Source organism: Artemia sp. Qi Xiang Cuo, chromosome 4 (assembly GCF_049724085.1).
Source record: "Artemia sp. Qi Xiang Cuo chromosome 4, ASM4972408v1, whole genome shotgun sequence".
Classification (NCBI taxonomy): domain Eukaryota; kingdom Metazoa; phylum Arthropoda; class Branchiopoda; order Anostraca; family Artemiidae; genus Artemia; species Artemia sp. Qi Xiang Cuo.
This window is the reverse complement of record NC_142797.1, coordinates 66,130,464-66,146,583: the sequence shown is the minus strand read 5'-3', so window position 1 is coordinate 66,146,583 and position 16,120 is coordinate 66,130,464. Positions and strand designations below refer to the sequence as shown.

Below are 16,120 nucleotides of genomic sequence, written 5' to 3'. Positions count from 1 at the left end.
GTGGTCCAACTATTTAGATTTGATTACACAACTTAATACTGGGTAGGGGATGATTTCCATAGTTCATTTGTAGAATATAAGTTGAATTCCATGGAGGAGTATAGGGACAGTCTCTTCCACTTTGGGCCTTTCTCCCTGATCAGCAATGTTTTGACATCACTCGTATTATTATTATTTTTTTTCATTAATATTGACTTGGTTAACTTTACTTGCACACTGTTAAATTTATTATGGTGGATCAAAAGTTGATTTTTTCATAAGGGATTTGAAATTTGTCTTAACATTAATTAGGGATATTTCCATCTGTCAGGTTTTGTAACTGTTCTGCCTGACTGTGTCGTTATTTTATCCTCTGTTTCTTGCGGTTTTTTATTTTTCAGTTTTTCTAGCGAAATAATGTCAAACTTTTTGTATTGTTTTTTCAAAAATTCTTGCCCTTTTAATTTTGTTTGTTTCCCGTGTGCGGCTGCTGAAGTCGGTCTTGATTTTCCTATTTCTTTACCTACTATATGGTCCGATTCGCCGTCAGACTCTTCGAAACTAGTTTCCAACAAATTTGGATTAGAACTCTTAGAGATGGCCCTTTTTGAGGCGTCACCTATCCTTCTCTCGCAAATTTCTACTCCCTTAGAAGTAGAAAGTTTATTGCCTAGGTCCTCGCCTTGAATCCTCAACTCTGGAGATTTGAAATATTCTTGGGAGATTTGGAAAGAATCGAGAGTTTTCGTGGGGTTCCTCCACTGTTTGAATGGCATGTCCTCAGAGGGGTGGGGCATTCTCTGCACTAGGGTTTCCCTCCATGAAGTCAACTGTTTAGGTTTGACCTTGGTCACAGTTATATCATGATATTGTCCTTGCTGGTCATCCTTGGTAGTTTTATTCTCGGGCAATGTACTTTAACTCGTTTTTATGGGAAAATTTATTAAATCCATAGCTTCTCGCAGATTTGTTTTAGTTGAATCTTTTTGAGGAGTTTTCTTTACGGTAATACCGGGGGTTTCTACAGCTCTGTTTAATTCCTGCTGTAGAGACAGGGGCCTTTCTATTGGTGTTGCAGGGGAAACCATATCGTCTGGAAATCTTTTGGGGGGACATGGGGTCGAAATTCTATCGGGGAAAAATTGGTTTTTTGGAGATATTGTATAATCTAGTTCTCCTGCGCTCGCCGATGAATAACTTTTTGGATCTTTTGGTGTTTTTATTTCAGGAAAAAATCCTGGTATCAGGGATTTTTTCTTAGGAATAACTAGATTTTTCATTGCCAAAAATTCTTCAAAGTTTTCCTCGTCACTGTCATCTTCAAAATAATCTTGTTTAAAATTTAAGGGTTTTAGCTCTGCCAATCTTGATCGGGGGGCTCATTTTCTGCATCTGATGAATCTGTAGAGGATGGATGTGATACCCATCTCTCTGGAAATTTGGCTCTTTTTATTTGGCTAACGTGAGTCTTGTAAGTTCGTCCACTATCGGGGTTCTCCATTTTAAAAGTATAATCGATATCGTACTTTTTGACTATTCTGTACGGTCTAGAATATTTGTTGGAAAGCTTTTTGGCTTCCGTTTTTGCCTCGTTCTTTAGGTAGACGCAGTCTCCTATCTTAAAATCTATATTCCCCTTGACTTTGGGTTAGTTTCTTAGCTCTTGGTTTATTTTACATTTTTCCAACTCTTGCCTAACTATTTTATAAGTTTTCCTCATCCTATTTATAAATTCTTGTTTGTAATCCTCTGAGTTATTATAATACTGCCGAGATTCAATAATCTCATTATACGGGATTCTAAAATCACGACCAAAAAGTAAATAAAATGGATTATCTTTGGTTGTTTCTGAATAAGGAGTATTGATTACGTTAGTTAAATATGGTAAGAATTGATCCCAGTCGTTCCTATTTTCTTTCGTATAAATACTTAGTAAGTTCGAAAATATTTTATTCCTATTTTATATTTTATCATTATCTTGTGGGTGGTACGGAGCTGTCACCATTTTCTCTATATTAAGAAAACTCATTAAGTCTTTTGTTACCTTTACAACAAAATTACCTCCGTTAGGAATTTCGCCAACGCCTTACTAGTGGCGTAAGCACCTTGATTTTTTAATGCTTTTGCAAAAGTAAATGCTGAAAAATGGTCTATAACTGAAAGAATACAAGTATGGCCTCTGCTAGAAACAGGCAAGGCTCCACTTGTTCCGTATAGGTTAAATGAGATAATATCGAAGGGGTACTTCGCTACCGGGACCCTTTCCATTGGAGGAATGGGATAAGCTGGGGGGATTTTTCTTAAGTTTCATGCTTCGCATGCACTTACAAATTCTTTAAGTTTTGTCATTGCCGATGGCACGTAAAAATATTGTTTTAATTTATGTAATGTTTTCATTACTCCTAAATGTCCACCTATATCTGAATGAAAATATTCGAATGCAGGCACTATTAAGTTTTGCGGTAATACAGGTATTATTGAAGTTTGATTTTTTTTTTTGTCTCAGCAGTCACGATTCTACACAGTATTCCTTCATCAAGATCATAGTAAAAATTATCTATCTCTTTTCTAAGAGTTTTGAATTTATCCGGTAACGCATCGTCATTCACAAAATAATTAATAAGTGCCGAACATATTTCGTCCTTTTTTGCTTTCTTTTTATATTTTCTAAAGACAAGGGACCATGGTTAATCTTATTTTCTTTTATCGTGTCCTTGACTTTGTTTTTCTTACGTCCATGTTTGCTCTTAGAATTGATAGTGTTAACTTCATTTTCTTCAGCTTCCGAAGGAATATTTTCTGGGTATCTACTCAAAAAGTCGCAAGCTGCGTTTTGTTTACCTTTTAAATGTTCAAATTCGTAATCTAGGTCTTGGATTTTCATAATACATCTAGCTAGAATGCCTGTGGGGTTTTTAAATGTGCGAAGGTACTACAAGCTTTTATGGTCTGATCGTAGTATAAACTTTCTACCAATTAAATAGTGTCTAAATTTGTCCAAGTGGTGGATTATAGGTAATAATTCTAATTTTGTGGCGGAATAACAACTTTCGCCCTTTGATAAGGTTCTACTCGAAAAGTATATGACTGTCCCAATTTCTTTTTATTGGGAGGGCATTGTAAAGGATCAGGCTTTTTTATTGGAATTGTTTTACAAAGTATTGCTCCTATGCCTTTTGAGATGGTATTGGACGTAACCACAAATCTTCAATTGTTGAAATTCGGAAGTGATAAAATTAGTTCAGAAGTGAGTACTTTTTTGAGACGGTCTAGGGAAGTTTGAGCTTCTTGCGACCATGGAATATTTTGGGAGTTCCCTTTAGTTAATTCCGTGAGGGGTTTTGCAATTTGGGCGTAATTGCGCACGAATTTTCTAAAGTAGCCAGTAAGACCTAAAATTCCCCTTAATTCTTTCATAGTTCTGGGAGTTTTGTGGTTTTCAATACATTTTATTTTATCAGGGTCTCGCGATATCTCTCCTTGTGTCAGTACTACCCCTAAAAATTTTATTTTAGGTTGAAATAAATTTACTTTTTCGAGCCAGCATTTTAAATAACCCTGTTTGAATCTCTCGAGCACCTTAGGTAATATTGCTAAGTGTTGTCCAGCGTTTTCTCCCATGCATATAACATCATCAACAAAATGAATTATATTCTTTAATCCTCTTAACAGGTGTAATAGGGGTCTACATAGCGCGCTTGAACTTTTTTTCAGTCCAAAAAATACCCCTAACTATTCCTATGAACCACATTCAGCTGTTGAAAATGCAATCTTATGAAAATCCTTTTCGGCTATTTTCACTTTGTGGTAGCCTTCGGTTAGGTCCAAAGAAGTAAAAATTTTGTTTTTGCTTGAAATAGAGTCAAGAATTTAATCTATTCTTGGTAGAGGAAATTTATCGCTAACTACTTGTTTGTTGAGGGCTCTATAATCTACTACAAGTCTAAGATCTCCATTCTTTTTTGGTACTAAGATCACTGGTGCACTATACGGACTTATACTTGGGCGTATAATGTCATTTTTTCTAATTCGTGAATTTTATTTTTTAACCACTTTTCTGATTATACAGTACACGATAGGGCTGTTTCGTTACGGGATTACCAGTCATTAAAATTGAATGTTCGTAAAATTGGATCATTCCGACGTCATCTTAAGATGCGGAAAATACATCCTTAAAATTCCATAATAATTCGCATAATTTGTTCATAAGTTCCTTGTCCGTAATATGATCCATATTAAATTTGTTTAAAAATTGAGATTTAGTTAGAGGGTACCTGTTATTTGAGGTTTTAATGCCGTTAACTAGGCTTCTTTTAGAATTTTCCCATGTATTTAAATCATTCTCTGATAAAACTTGAATTTGAACTAAACACGTCGCCTTTTTTATTGTAATTGTATCACTTTCATGGTTAGTAGTTACCAAAATAAAACATTCTCCTTTGTCATAGTATATTAATTGTTCCTTGCATTACACATCTTCGGCTGTTTCAGATAGGGTTACTAGTCATATTTCGGATTTGCTAACCAATGGTTCGATCATCTGTGATATTTGGAATGGTTACATCGTGTTTGGGCGTACTTTTGTTTTCGTTATCGTGAATCCGTAATATTGCTCTGTATTTTCATTGTTTATTAGATTCATACTGGCGCTTTGCTGCGCCATTGTGGCATCTTGCGGCTTCACGGTGGGTTTTACTATGTTTTTCCATAATTCCACTATTTTTTTTATTTCGTTTGACCTGTACTGTTGCATATCTCCTATTTTTATTTTCCCAGATTCAATACCCTTATTTTTTGAATTTACTTCATCTCTGCAATGTCTTTCAGAATAATTGGACAAGTTTCTGATTATTTCTTTTCCTCCTTGCGAGACATGAGGTTCAAAAGATTGCGACATTATACCGTCAGAAATTTTGTTTACTGTTTTGTTGTCTTCGTAACCTCTGTTATGATTTCTTAAGGTAGAAATTTCTTCCCCCACCGTAGCCGGGTAGACAAGCCTCTCATTTGCTACGTCTAATAGTATTCTATTGGACATTAAAAAAATTGCGCCTATGATTGCTTCATATGGAAAGTTATCGCATATTATTAAATTTGCCGTAAAGATCCTATCGTTTCTTTTTACATTTAGGCAAATTGAACCTTTTGCATCTAATTTATGGCCTGTCACACTCCTTAAATTGGGATTATTAGGGTTCTTCTATTGCCTAATATGCAGATTAAATATGCATGAGTTTATGATACTAATCGTTGCACCAGAGTCAATCAAAGCCTTAAAATAAATATTTTCTACACAAAAATAATTAAATATAGGTAACTTGTTATTAATATCACTACAAGACGGCACTACCACTGTTTTGGACCTATTAAATATTCTGGGCACCCTCTGGGTCCAATTTATATTTCTGAGGGGCCTGAAACGTTTCCCTGAGGATTTATTTCATGTGTCGGTGCTTGTAATAGATATTCGGACCTATGAGATTCCGTAGGCATATTTAATTGATTTACATCTGTCTGCCTTCGCCATATATTATTATGGTAACTTGGGTGTCTTGCGTCAGTGCCGCTTACTGGCGCTGACTGCCAATGCCGTTGGCTTGCAAAATGTTCATGTCCCGTTGGCAAATTTTCGTAATTTCTATATGGCATTCTTGCATTATATTGGCCTTGGCGAGTATTTGGGTTTTCAAATCGGTAATTAATTTGTCTGTTGGGGGGAGGGTTATACAAGTTTTGTTGGTACCTGTTGTAAAGAAATGATCGACGCAATTTCCCTTGGTTATAGCGCTGTTGCATGACTGGTTCTAAAGTTTGTTCTTCCGGTTAGATGTTTGCCGTAACTTTGCATACTACTCACAATGAGTGTTGATGTGTGACTGGGAACGTAACGAAACTCTCTCGCGATATACTCAACATAATTAGAGAACAGCACCTTATTATTGTATGGTTATTTTTTGTAATTGGATTGTTTGACAGGCTAAAAACGTACTGTTTTCTGCCTAGCGGGTTCTTGCGTTTTATTTCTTTGTTGCACTGGGGAGTAATCCCTTGAAAAGAAATTGGGAGACACCTGATCGCCCTTGAAGTTTATGTTCGCGTTTGAATCGCCTAGGCTATTTATTTTTGCTTTACTATGATTAGCGACCATCGTATCAACTTCGATCAATCGCTCCACCTCCTGAACTGCAAGATCCAACGTCTGAATATTTTTCGATATTACCACTCTATATAGTTTTGGGGGTAGCCCTTGCAAAAAGGTATTTAGTTTGAAATTTTCTTACAGTTCTCCTGAACCTCTTCCATATTTTGCCTCTACTGAAATGCGTACATTATCAAGATATTCTCTTATATTTTGTGAGAAATCAAAGCTCACCATTCCGTGTTTTAATTTATTTATGGAACTGGTTTCGATAAATCTATCTTTAAATGCTTTTAACAATTTATCAACCATATTTATTGGCAAGTTGGCGTTATTGCCTATGGTATGTTCAATCTGTTTTAGAAATGTTAAGGACTGGCGTTTTAATCGTAGTAGGAGCAGGTCGACTAACGCTCCTAGCTCTGTTTTTGTTAGTTGTATAAACTGGGCCAATTGGATATTGAATTCGTCAATATCTGACTAACCATTGTACTTCAGAATAGACTTTGCTATTTCTATATTTTTCGCGACTAACTTCTGCACTATTAATAAGTCATTAAGGTCGTCCGCCCTTTTTTTTGAATCAATTCAAAATAAATTTATTTTTTTCACTTAACCTATTTTGGGGGAGGCTATTATCTCCTATGAGATATCTAAATGGTTTCCCTGTAGTAGCTTAGCAGCAATAGGCCTAATCACTTTACTTACATGTCTGTATCTCTCCAATAATTAAATTTAAATTACAAAGTTTTATAGCCTAATTAGTTCGCAAGTTTTCCTCCAATTTCCGACTCGCGCCATTTGTAGCGATGGAATTTCTTCGTGTGTGCCTATAAAAATGTGGCTGTAAAAGAAAAGGACTGGGCTTGATTGCGGTAATAAATATTGACCGCGACAAATCTAATATCGTACTTTAAAACTGTGAACTTACACCTTATAAGTTCTCCGATAGCGCCGCTTATAGCGCCAAAGATTGTGCCACCGATCCCTGCGCCACAACAATAGGAAGTGAAGTAAATTTATAACCGCGCCACCCTCAATTATTGAGAGAAAATATTATGTGTAGCCATATAAATGTGACCTCTTTTCTTCGAGCGATCTGGATATCAGATTCCCTGGGAACGTGCCTTTGGAGACATGCGAACTAAATGGCTATCATTAGGCTAGATACGGACACATAAAATGAAATAAACACAGGTAAAAAGCAATGGATTTATTGAGACTTACATATTTAGGTGAACAGCAGTAGGTCACTTCAAATGACAATAACGGTGACTGAGATACAACAATCAAAGAATTGCAAAGATCGTACGCCGAATTAATTCTATCTAAGTGGTCCTGATTCTGAATTACGAATCCTTCCAAAAGCACTTTTACCCCACTATCAAACGCAGTTCTTTCGTCCTGCGCTGTAAGGACTGGCTCGCAATTGGCTCAAGTGGCCCAAGGATGCGAACCCTTCGTCCAATAATACGTCTTAAATATTTTTGATGATTTAGACGATCACACGGTTCTTATCGTTTAAACTTCCTGCGAAATGTGACTGCACTTTTTCTCTTTGCTGATTAAGGACTTTTCATTTTTGAAACTAGATTTAGCTCAATTATAGGAAGTCGGAATTATCTTTAGAAGGAAGGAACTTTATTTTGGTATTTTAAATATATCGCATTTTGCTCACAGTACAGTTTCGTTTTGGATTTTTTTCATTGAAATGTAAGAGTTGGATTATTTCAGTAGTGTTTTGTCGTGGTTTACCATGCCACTGTTACATTCTTTTGATGTTTAAAAGTTCATTTTTTTTACATTGAAATGTAAGAGTTGGAATATTTCAGTAGTGTTTCGTCATGGTTTACCTTGTCACTGTTACATTCTCTTGATGTTTCAAAGTTTATTTTAGATTTTTTTTTTTCCTTGAAATGTAAGAGTTGGAATATTTCAGTAGTGTTTTGTTGTGTTTTACACTGTCACTGTTACATTCTCTTGATGTTTTAAAGTTCATTTTGGATTTATTTTTTCATTTAAATATAAGAGTTTGAATATTTCAGTAGTGTTTTGTCGTGATTTACCTTGTCAATGTTACATTATGTAGATGTTTCAAAGTTCATTTATATTTTTTTTTCGTTGAATTTTTCAGTAGCATTTTGTCGTGGTTTACCTTGTCACTGGTACATTCTCTTTATTTTTCAAAGTTCCTTTTGGATTTTTTGTTCCTTGAAATGTAAGAGTTGGAATATTTCAGTAGTGTTTTGTCATGGTTTACCTTGTCACTGCTACATTCTCTTGATGTTTCAAAGTTAATTTTGGAATTTTTTTTTCCTTGAAATGAAAGAGTTGGAATATTTCGGTTGTGTTTCGTCGTGATTTACCTTATCACTACTACATTCTCTTGATGTTTCAAAGTTCATTTTGGATTTCATTCGTTGACATGTATGAGTTGGCATATATCGGTACTGCTTTCTCGTGGTTTACCTTGTCACTGTTACATTTTCTTTATGCTTCAAAGTTCAATTTTGGATATTTTTCGTTGAAAAGTAAGAGTTGGAATTGTCACTGTTGCATTCTCTTGATGTTTCAAATGTCATTTTGGATTTTTTTCGTTGAAATGTAAGAGTTGGAATATTTCAATAGTGTTTTATTGTGGTTTACCTTCTCACTGTTACATTCTCTTGATGTTTCAAAGTTCATTTTAGTTTTTTTTCCTTGAAATGTAAGAGTTGGAATAATTCAGTAGTGTTTTGTCGTGGTTTAACTTGTCTCTGTTACATTCTCTTGATACTTCAAAGTTCATTTTTGATTGTTTTTCGTTGAAATGTAAGAGTTGGAATATTTCAGTAGTGTTTTGTCGTGGTTAATCTTGTCACGGTTACATTCTGAAGATGTTTCAAAGTTCATTTTTGATTTGTTTCATTGAAATGTAAGAGTTGGAATATTTCTGTAGTGTTTTCTCGTGGTTTACCTTGTCACCGTCACATTTTATTGATTTTTCAAAGTTCATTTTGGATTTTTTGTTCCTTGAAATGTAAGAGTTGGAATATTTCAGTAGTGTTTTGCCATGGTTTACCTTATCACAGTTACATTCTGAAGATGTTTCAAAGTTCATTTTGGATTTTTGTTCGTTTAAATGTAAGGGTTGGAATATTTTAGTAGTGTTTTGTCGTGGTTTACCTTGTCACTGTTACATTCTCAAGATGTTTCAAAGTTCATTTTGGATTTTTTTTTTTGAAATGTAAGAGTTGGATTATATCAGTAGTGTTTTGTAGTGATTTACCTTGTCACTGTTACATTCTGAAGATGTTTCAACGTTCATTTCGGATTTCTTTCGTTGAAATATAAGAGTTAGAATATTTCAGTAATGTTTTGTCGTGGTTTACCTTGTCACTGTTACATTCTCTTGACGTTTCTAAGTTCATTTTGAACTTTTTTTGTTGAAATGTAAGAGCTGGAATATTACAGTAGTGTTTTGTTGTGGTTCACCTTGTCACTGTTACATTCTGAAGATGTTTCAAAGTTCGTTTTGGTTTTTTTCGTTGAAATTTAAGAGTTGGAATATTTTAGAAGTGTTTCGTCATGGTTTACCTTGTCACTGTTACATTCATTTGATGTTTCAAAGTTCATTTTGAACTTTTTTCATTAAAATATAAGAGTTGGAATACTTTAGTTGTGTTTTGTTGTAGTTCACCTTGTCACTGTAAAATTCTGATAACGTTTCAAAGTTTATTTTGGGCTTTTTTCGTTGAAGTATAAGAGATTGAATATTTCAGTAGTGTTATGTCATTTTTTACCTCGTCACTGTTAAATTCTCTGAATGTTTCAATGTTCATGTTGGATTTTTTTACTTGAATTGTAAGAGTTGGAATATTTCAGTAGTGTTTTGTCGTGGTCTACCTTATCACTATTACATTCTCTTGATGTTTCAAAGTTAATTTTGGATTTTTTTACTTGAAATGTAAGAGTTGGAATATTTCAGTAGTGTTTCGTCGTAGTCTACCTTATCACTGTTACATTCTCATGATACTTCAAAGTTATTTTGGATATTTTTTTCGTTGAAATGTAAGACACCTGCTCACACACAAAGTCATAGTGAGAGATATATGCAAAAAGTTGGGCTAGTTTAGATTCACTTAGAGTGGCGCGCCACTCTAAGTGAGCCTAAATTAACCCAACTTTTTGCATATCTCTTTGAAACATCAAATAAATGTAACAGTGACAAGGTAAACCATGACAAAACACTTCTGAAATATTCCAACTCTTACATTTCAACAAAAAAATAGAACTTTGAAACATCATCAGAATGTAAAAGTGACAAGGTGAACCACAACAAAACGCTACTGAAATATTCAAACTCTTACATTTCAACAAAAAAAGTTATAAATGAACTTTGAAACATCAAGAGAATGTAACAGTGACAAGGTAAACAACGACGAAACACTACTGAAATATTCTAACTCTTACATTTCAACGAAATAAATCCAAAATTAACTTTGAAACATCTTCAGAATGTAACAGTGACAAGGTAAATCACTACAAAACACTACTGAGATAATCCAACTCTTTAATTTCAACAAAAAAAAATACAAAATGAACTTTGAAACATCTTGAGAATGTAACAGTGACAAGGTAAACCACGACAAAACACTAGTGAAATATTCCAACTCTGAAATTTAAACGAAAGAAATCCAAAATGAAATTTGAAACATCAAGATAATGTAGCAGTGACAAGGTAAATCACGACAAACACTCCTGAAATATTCCAACTCTTACATTTCAACGAAAAAAAAATCTAAAATGAAATTTGAAACATCTTCAGAATGTAACTGTGATAAGGTGAACCATGACAAAACACTACTAAAATATTCCAAATCTTACATTTCAAGGAAAAAAAAATATTAAATGAACTTTGAAACAATTTCAGAATGTAACAGCAATAAGGTTAACCACGACAAAATACTACTGATATATTCCAAGTCTTACTTTTCAACGAATAAAATCAAAAATGAACTTTGAAACATCAAGAGAATGTAACAGTGACAATGTAAACCACAACCAAACACTACTTAAATATTCCAACTTTTACATTTCAACGAAAAAAAAAATACAAAATGAACTTTGAAACATCACGAGAATGTAACAATGACTTGGTAAACCATAACAAAACACTACTGAAATAATCCAACTTTTACATTTCAATTTAAAAACAAAATCCAAAATGAACTTTGAAGCATCAAGAGAATGTAACGGTGACAAGGCAAACCATGAGAAAACACTACTGAAATATTCCAACTCCTACATTTCAATGTAAAAAAAAATAAATCCAAAATGAACTTTGAAAAATCAAGAGAATGTAACAGTGACAATGTAAACCATTAAAAAACACTACTGAAACATTCCAACTCTTACATTTCAAGGAAAAAATAATCTAAAATAAATTTTGAAACATCAAGAGAATGTAACAGTGAATAGGTAAACCATGACAAAACACTACTGAAATATTCCAACTCTTACATTTCAACGAATGAAATTCAAAATGAACTTTGAAACATCAAGAGAATGTAATAGTGAGAAGGTAAACCACGAAAAAACACTTTTTAAATATTCCAACTCTTACATTACAACGAATGAAAATCTAAAATGAACTTTGAAACATCTTCAGAATGTAACAGTGACATGGTAAAGCACGACAAAACACTACTGAAATAATGCAACTCTTACATTACAAAGAAAAAAATCTAAAAAGAACTTTGAAACATCTTCAGAATGTAACAGTGACAAGGTAAACCACAAGAAAACACTACTGAAATATTCCAACTCTTACAGTTCAACGAAAAAAAAAATCAAAAATAAACTTTGAAGCATGAAGAAAATGTAACAGTGACAAGGTAAACCACGAGAAAACACTATTGAAATATTCCAACTCTTACAGTACAACGAAAAAAATCAAAAATGAACTTTGGAACATCTTCAGAATGTAAAAGTGACAAGGTAAACCATTTGAAACATCAAGAGAATGTAACATTGACAAGGTAAACCATGATAAAACACTACTGAAATATTCCAACTCTTGCATTTCAACGACAAAAATCCAAAATGAACTTTGAAAAATCAAGAGATTGTAACAGTGACAATTCCAACTCTTACATTTCAACGAAAAAAAAAATCCAAAATGAACTTTGAAACATCAAGAGAATGCAACAGTTACAAGGTAAACCACGACAAGACACTACTGAAATATTCCAACTCTTGGATTTCAAGGAAGAAAATCCAAAATGAACTTTGAAACATCTTCAAATGTAACAGTGACATGATAAACAACGACGAAACACTACTGAAATATTCCAACTCTCACATTTCAACGAAAAAAATCTGAAATGAACTTTGAAACATCAAGAGAATGCAAGGGTGACAAGGTAAACCACGACAAAACACTACTGAAATAATCCAACTTACATTTCAACGAAAAAATTCCAAAATACACTATGAAGCATCAAGAGAATGTAACAGTGACAAGGTAAACCATGAAAAAACAGTACTGAAATATGCCAACTTTTACATTTCAACGAATGAAATCCAAAATAAAGTTTAAATAACAAGAGAATGTAACAGTGACAAGGTAAACCACGACAAAACACTACTGAAATATTCTAACTCTTACATTTCAACGAAAGAAATCCAAAATAAACTTTGAAACATCAAGAGACTGTAACAGAGACAAGGTAAACCACGACAAACAACTACTGAAATATTCCAACTCTTACATTTCAAGGAAAACAAAAATCTAAAATGAACTTTGAATCATCAAGAGAATATAACAGTGACAAGGTAAACCACGACAGAACACTACTGAAATATTTCAACTCTTACATTTCAACGAATTTAATCCAAAATGAACTTTGAAATATCAAGAGAATGTAACAGTGACAAGGTAAACCACGACAAAACACTACTGAAATATTCCAACTCTTGCGTTTCAAGGGGAAAAAAATCCAAAATGAACTTTGAAACATCAAGAGAATGTAACATTGACAAGGTAAACCACGACAAAACACTACTGAAATATTCCAAATCTTATATTTCAACGAAAAAAATCAAAAATGAACTTTGAAACATCTTCAGAACGTAACAGTGACAAGTTAAACCTGACAAACACTACTGAAATATTTCAACTCTTACATTTTAGCGAAAGAAATCCAAAATGAACTTTGAAAAATTAACAGAATCTAACAGTGACAAGGTAAACCACGACAAAACACTACTGAAATATTCCAACTCTTACATTTCAAGGAAAAAAAACTAAAATCAACTTTGAAACATCAAGAGAATGTAACAGTGACAAGGTAAACCACGACAAAATATTTCTGAAATATTCCAACTTACATTTCAACGAAAAAAAAAATCCAAAATGAACTTTGAAACATCAAGAGAATGTAACAGTGACAATTCCAACTCTTACTTTTCAACGAAAAATATCCAAAATGAACTTTGAAGCATAAAGAAAATGTAACAGTGACAAGAAAAACCACGAGAAAGCAGTACTGAAATATGCCAACTCATACATTTCAACGAATGTAGTTCAAAATGAACTTTGGAACATCAAGAGAATGTCACAGGGACAAGGTAAACCATGAACAAGCATTACTGAAATATTTCAGCTCTTATATTTCAAAGAAAGAAATCCAAAATGAACTTTCAAACATCAAGAGAATGTAACAGTGACAAGGTAAACCACGATAAAACACTACTGAAATACTCCAACTCTTACATTTTAAGGAAAAAAAAAATATAAAATGAACTTTGAAACATCAAGAGAATGTAACAGTGACAAGATAAACCACGACAAAACACTACTGAAATATGCTAACTCTTGCTTTTCAACGAATGTATTCCAAAATGAACTCTGAAACATCAAGAGAATGTAACAGTAACAAGGTGAACCACGACAAAACACTACTGAAATATTCCAACTCTTGCATTTCAATGAAAAAAAAATCCAAAAGGAACTTTGAAATATCTTCAGAATGTAACAGTGACAAGGTAAACCACGACAAACACTACTGAAATATTCCAACTCTTATCTTTCAACGAAAGAAATCCAAAATGAACTTTGAAAAATCAAGAGAATATAACAGTGACAAGGTAAACCACGACAAAACACTACTGAAATATTCCAACGCTTACATTTCAAGGAAAAAAAAATTTAAATGAACTTTTAAACATCAAGAGAACTTTTATAGTTATAGTTTTTTAAGAACACTTATGGGAAAAGTTAATTGCTAAATTCTTATAATTGAATTTGTCAGCCAGCAAAGTATAGTAAAGCACTTTGATTACATTACAGTAATTCATCTTTTTTTGTTAAAATTTTAAAACCGAAACATTTGCATGGGGGACAGCTTTCATATTAGCCAGGTCTGATTTACTGATTCAAGCATCACAGTTATTTTACGCATTTATAATATGGGCGTTTTTTCACTCTTCAATGTGCTAAGATCTTACATCTTTCGTCAGAAAACGCTTAAAAGTGAAATCTTTGAACAAAGATCTTACATCTTTGGTCGTTTTTGTGCCAGCTTCTTTCATCATTCTGCTCTGATCAGCGGTCTGAGAACAATGATGAGTAGATCATCAAAGTTCTCTCATCATTGTTCTATATGGCAAAACAGCGGCGGTCTTCACACTTTTTGCTAACATCAGTGAGCTGTAAGATCTTAGAACAAAGATGAGTTAAAAAAACGATAATCTTTGCAAATAGATGTAAGATCTTAGTGCTAAAAAACGGGCCTAATATGTCTTATCCAGAGAGAGAGTGTACATAACAGGCATATAATAAGAAAGTCCAGTCCTTTGATCTTTCTACATCCTTTTTCTCTCTTTATACCGAGGCTTAATCTCTTCCCTCTGCGAGGCTTATTACCTATTATCAATAAGCCACCTACAAGCCTCTCTCCTTCAAAAAGGTCCTCCCTAAATGAACTCTAATGATTCCAATTTACGAGTCTGATCGGTTGGATCAGATATTTTCCTCCTACAGAACTAGACACATACCTGTTACAAATCGTGGACTTCTTAATCCTCATTATGGAGAATAAATGAGTGCTTTGACGGATATGATTTTTTTGCGAGAGAGGAAGTTTACTTATTGATTTTATTGATAATTCCTTATTTCGAGTAATTACGTAATTCCTTAGTGATAAAAACAATCAGTAATACTATTAATTATTTATAGTAAATAGGGTATTAATAAGGATGCTAAAATATATTAATAAATAACAATAATGAATAATAACGCTGATTAACCGGTAATGATATTAATTTGATGGTTAGTAATTACGTTGTTTAATGTATTGTAATTATCAAACAGTTCGTGGTAACCAACTGATAGATAAGGAGTGACTCGGCTTACTAGCAACTGGAACTACAAAAACGGAAGTTTGATATTAATTGATACATCAAAACAAATAGTTTTTTATGTTGATTTCAAATATATAAAATACATTAAGTTAAGTATTAATCATCAAAAGCTACAAGCCTAATAACATTTGCCTAAATTTTCCAAAATTGGAGACATCTCCCAAAGAGAATCTTAACAAAAACCGCACTATCAGATTCAGCGTATCAGAAACCCCTACTCTTAAGGTTTCGAGCTCCTATCTGTAAAAATGTTGAATTTTTGTATTTTTTGCCAAAAGGAAGATCACAGATGCTTGTTAATTTTGCTTGTTAATTTTTGGTTTGTTTTTCCTTTTCTCAGTGCTGATTGTATTGAGACAATGGTGCTAGAATATCGGGAGATGGTTCATTTAAACAGAAATTAAAGTTTTAGTGAACAAAAGTTAACAAAAACACGAAAGAAAAACTAACCCCCCTACCAAGCCCTTTTTTTCCTAATGTTGTCTAATCAACATTTTGAGAGAGCCATTTTGTTCATCACAGTTGAAATGTCCAGTAACTTTGCCTTTGCAGATAAAATGAACCCCCCCCCCCCCCCAGCTCCTAGGAAAAGACTGT

At 33.4% G+C, this 16,120-nt stretch overlaps 1 protein-coding gene across 2 annotated transcripts in view; it reads right to left on the bottom strand.

The window, feature by feature from the left end:
• The window catches only part of LOC148953342 (octopamine receptor beta-2R-like), a 433,562-nt gene that overhangs the window by 280,853 nt on the left and 136,589 nt on the right, over positions 1 to 16,120 (bottom strand). The gene's annotated exons all lie outside the window — the stretch shown is intronic.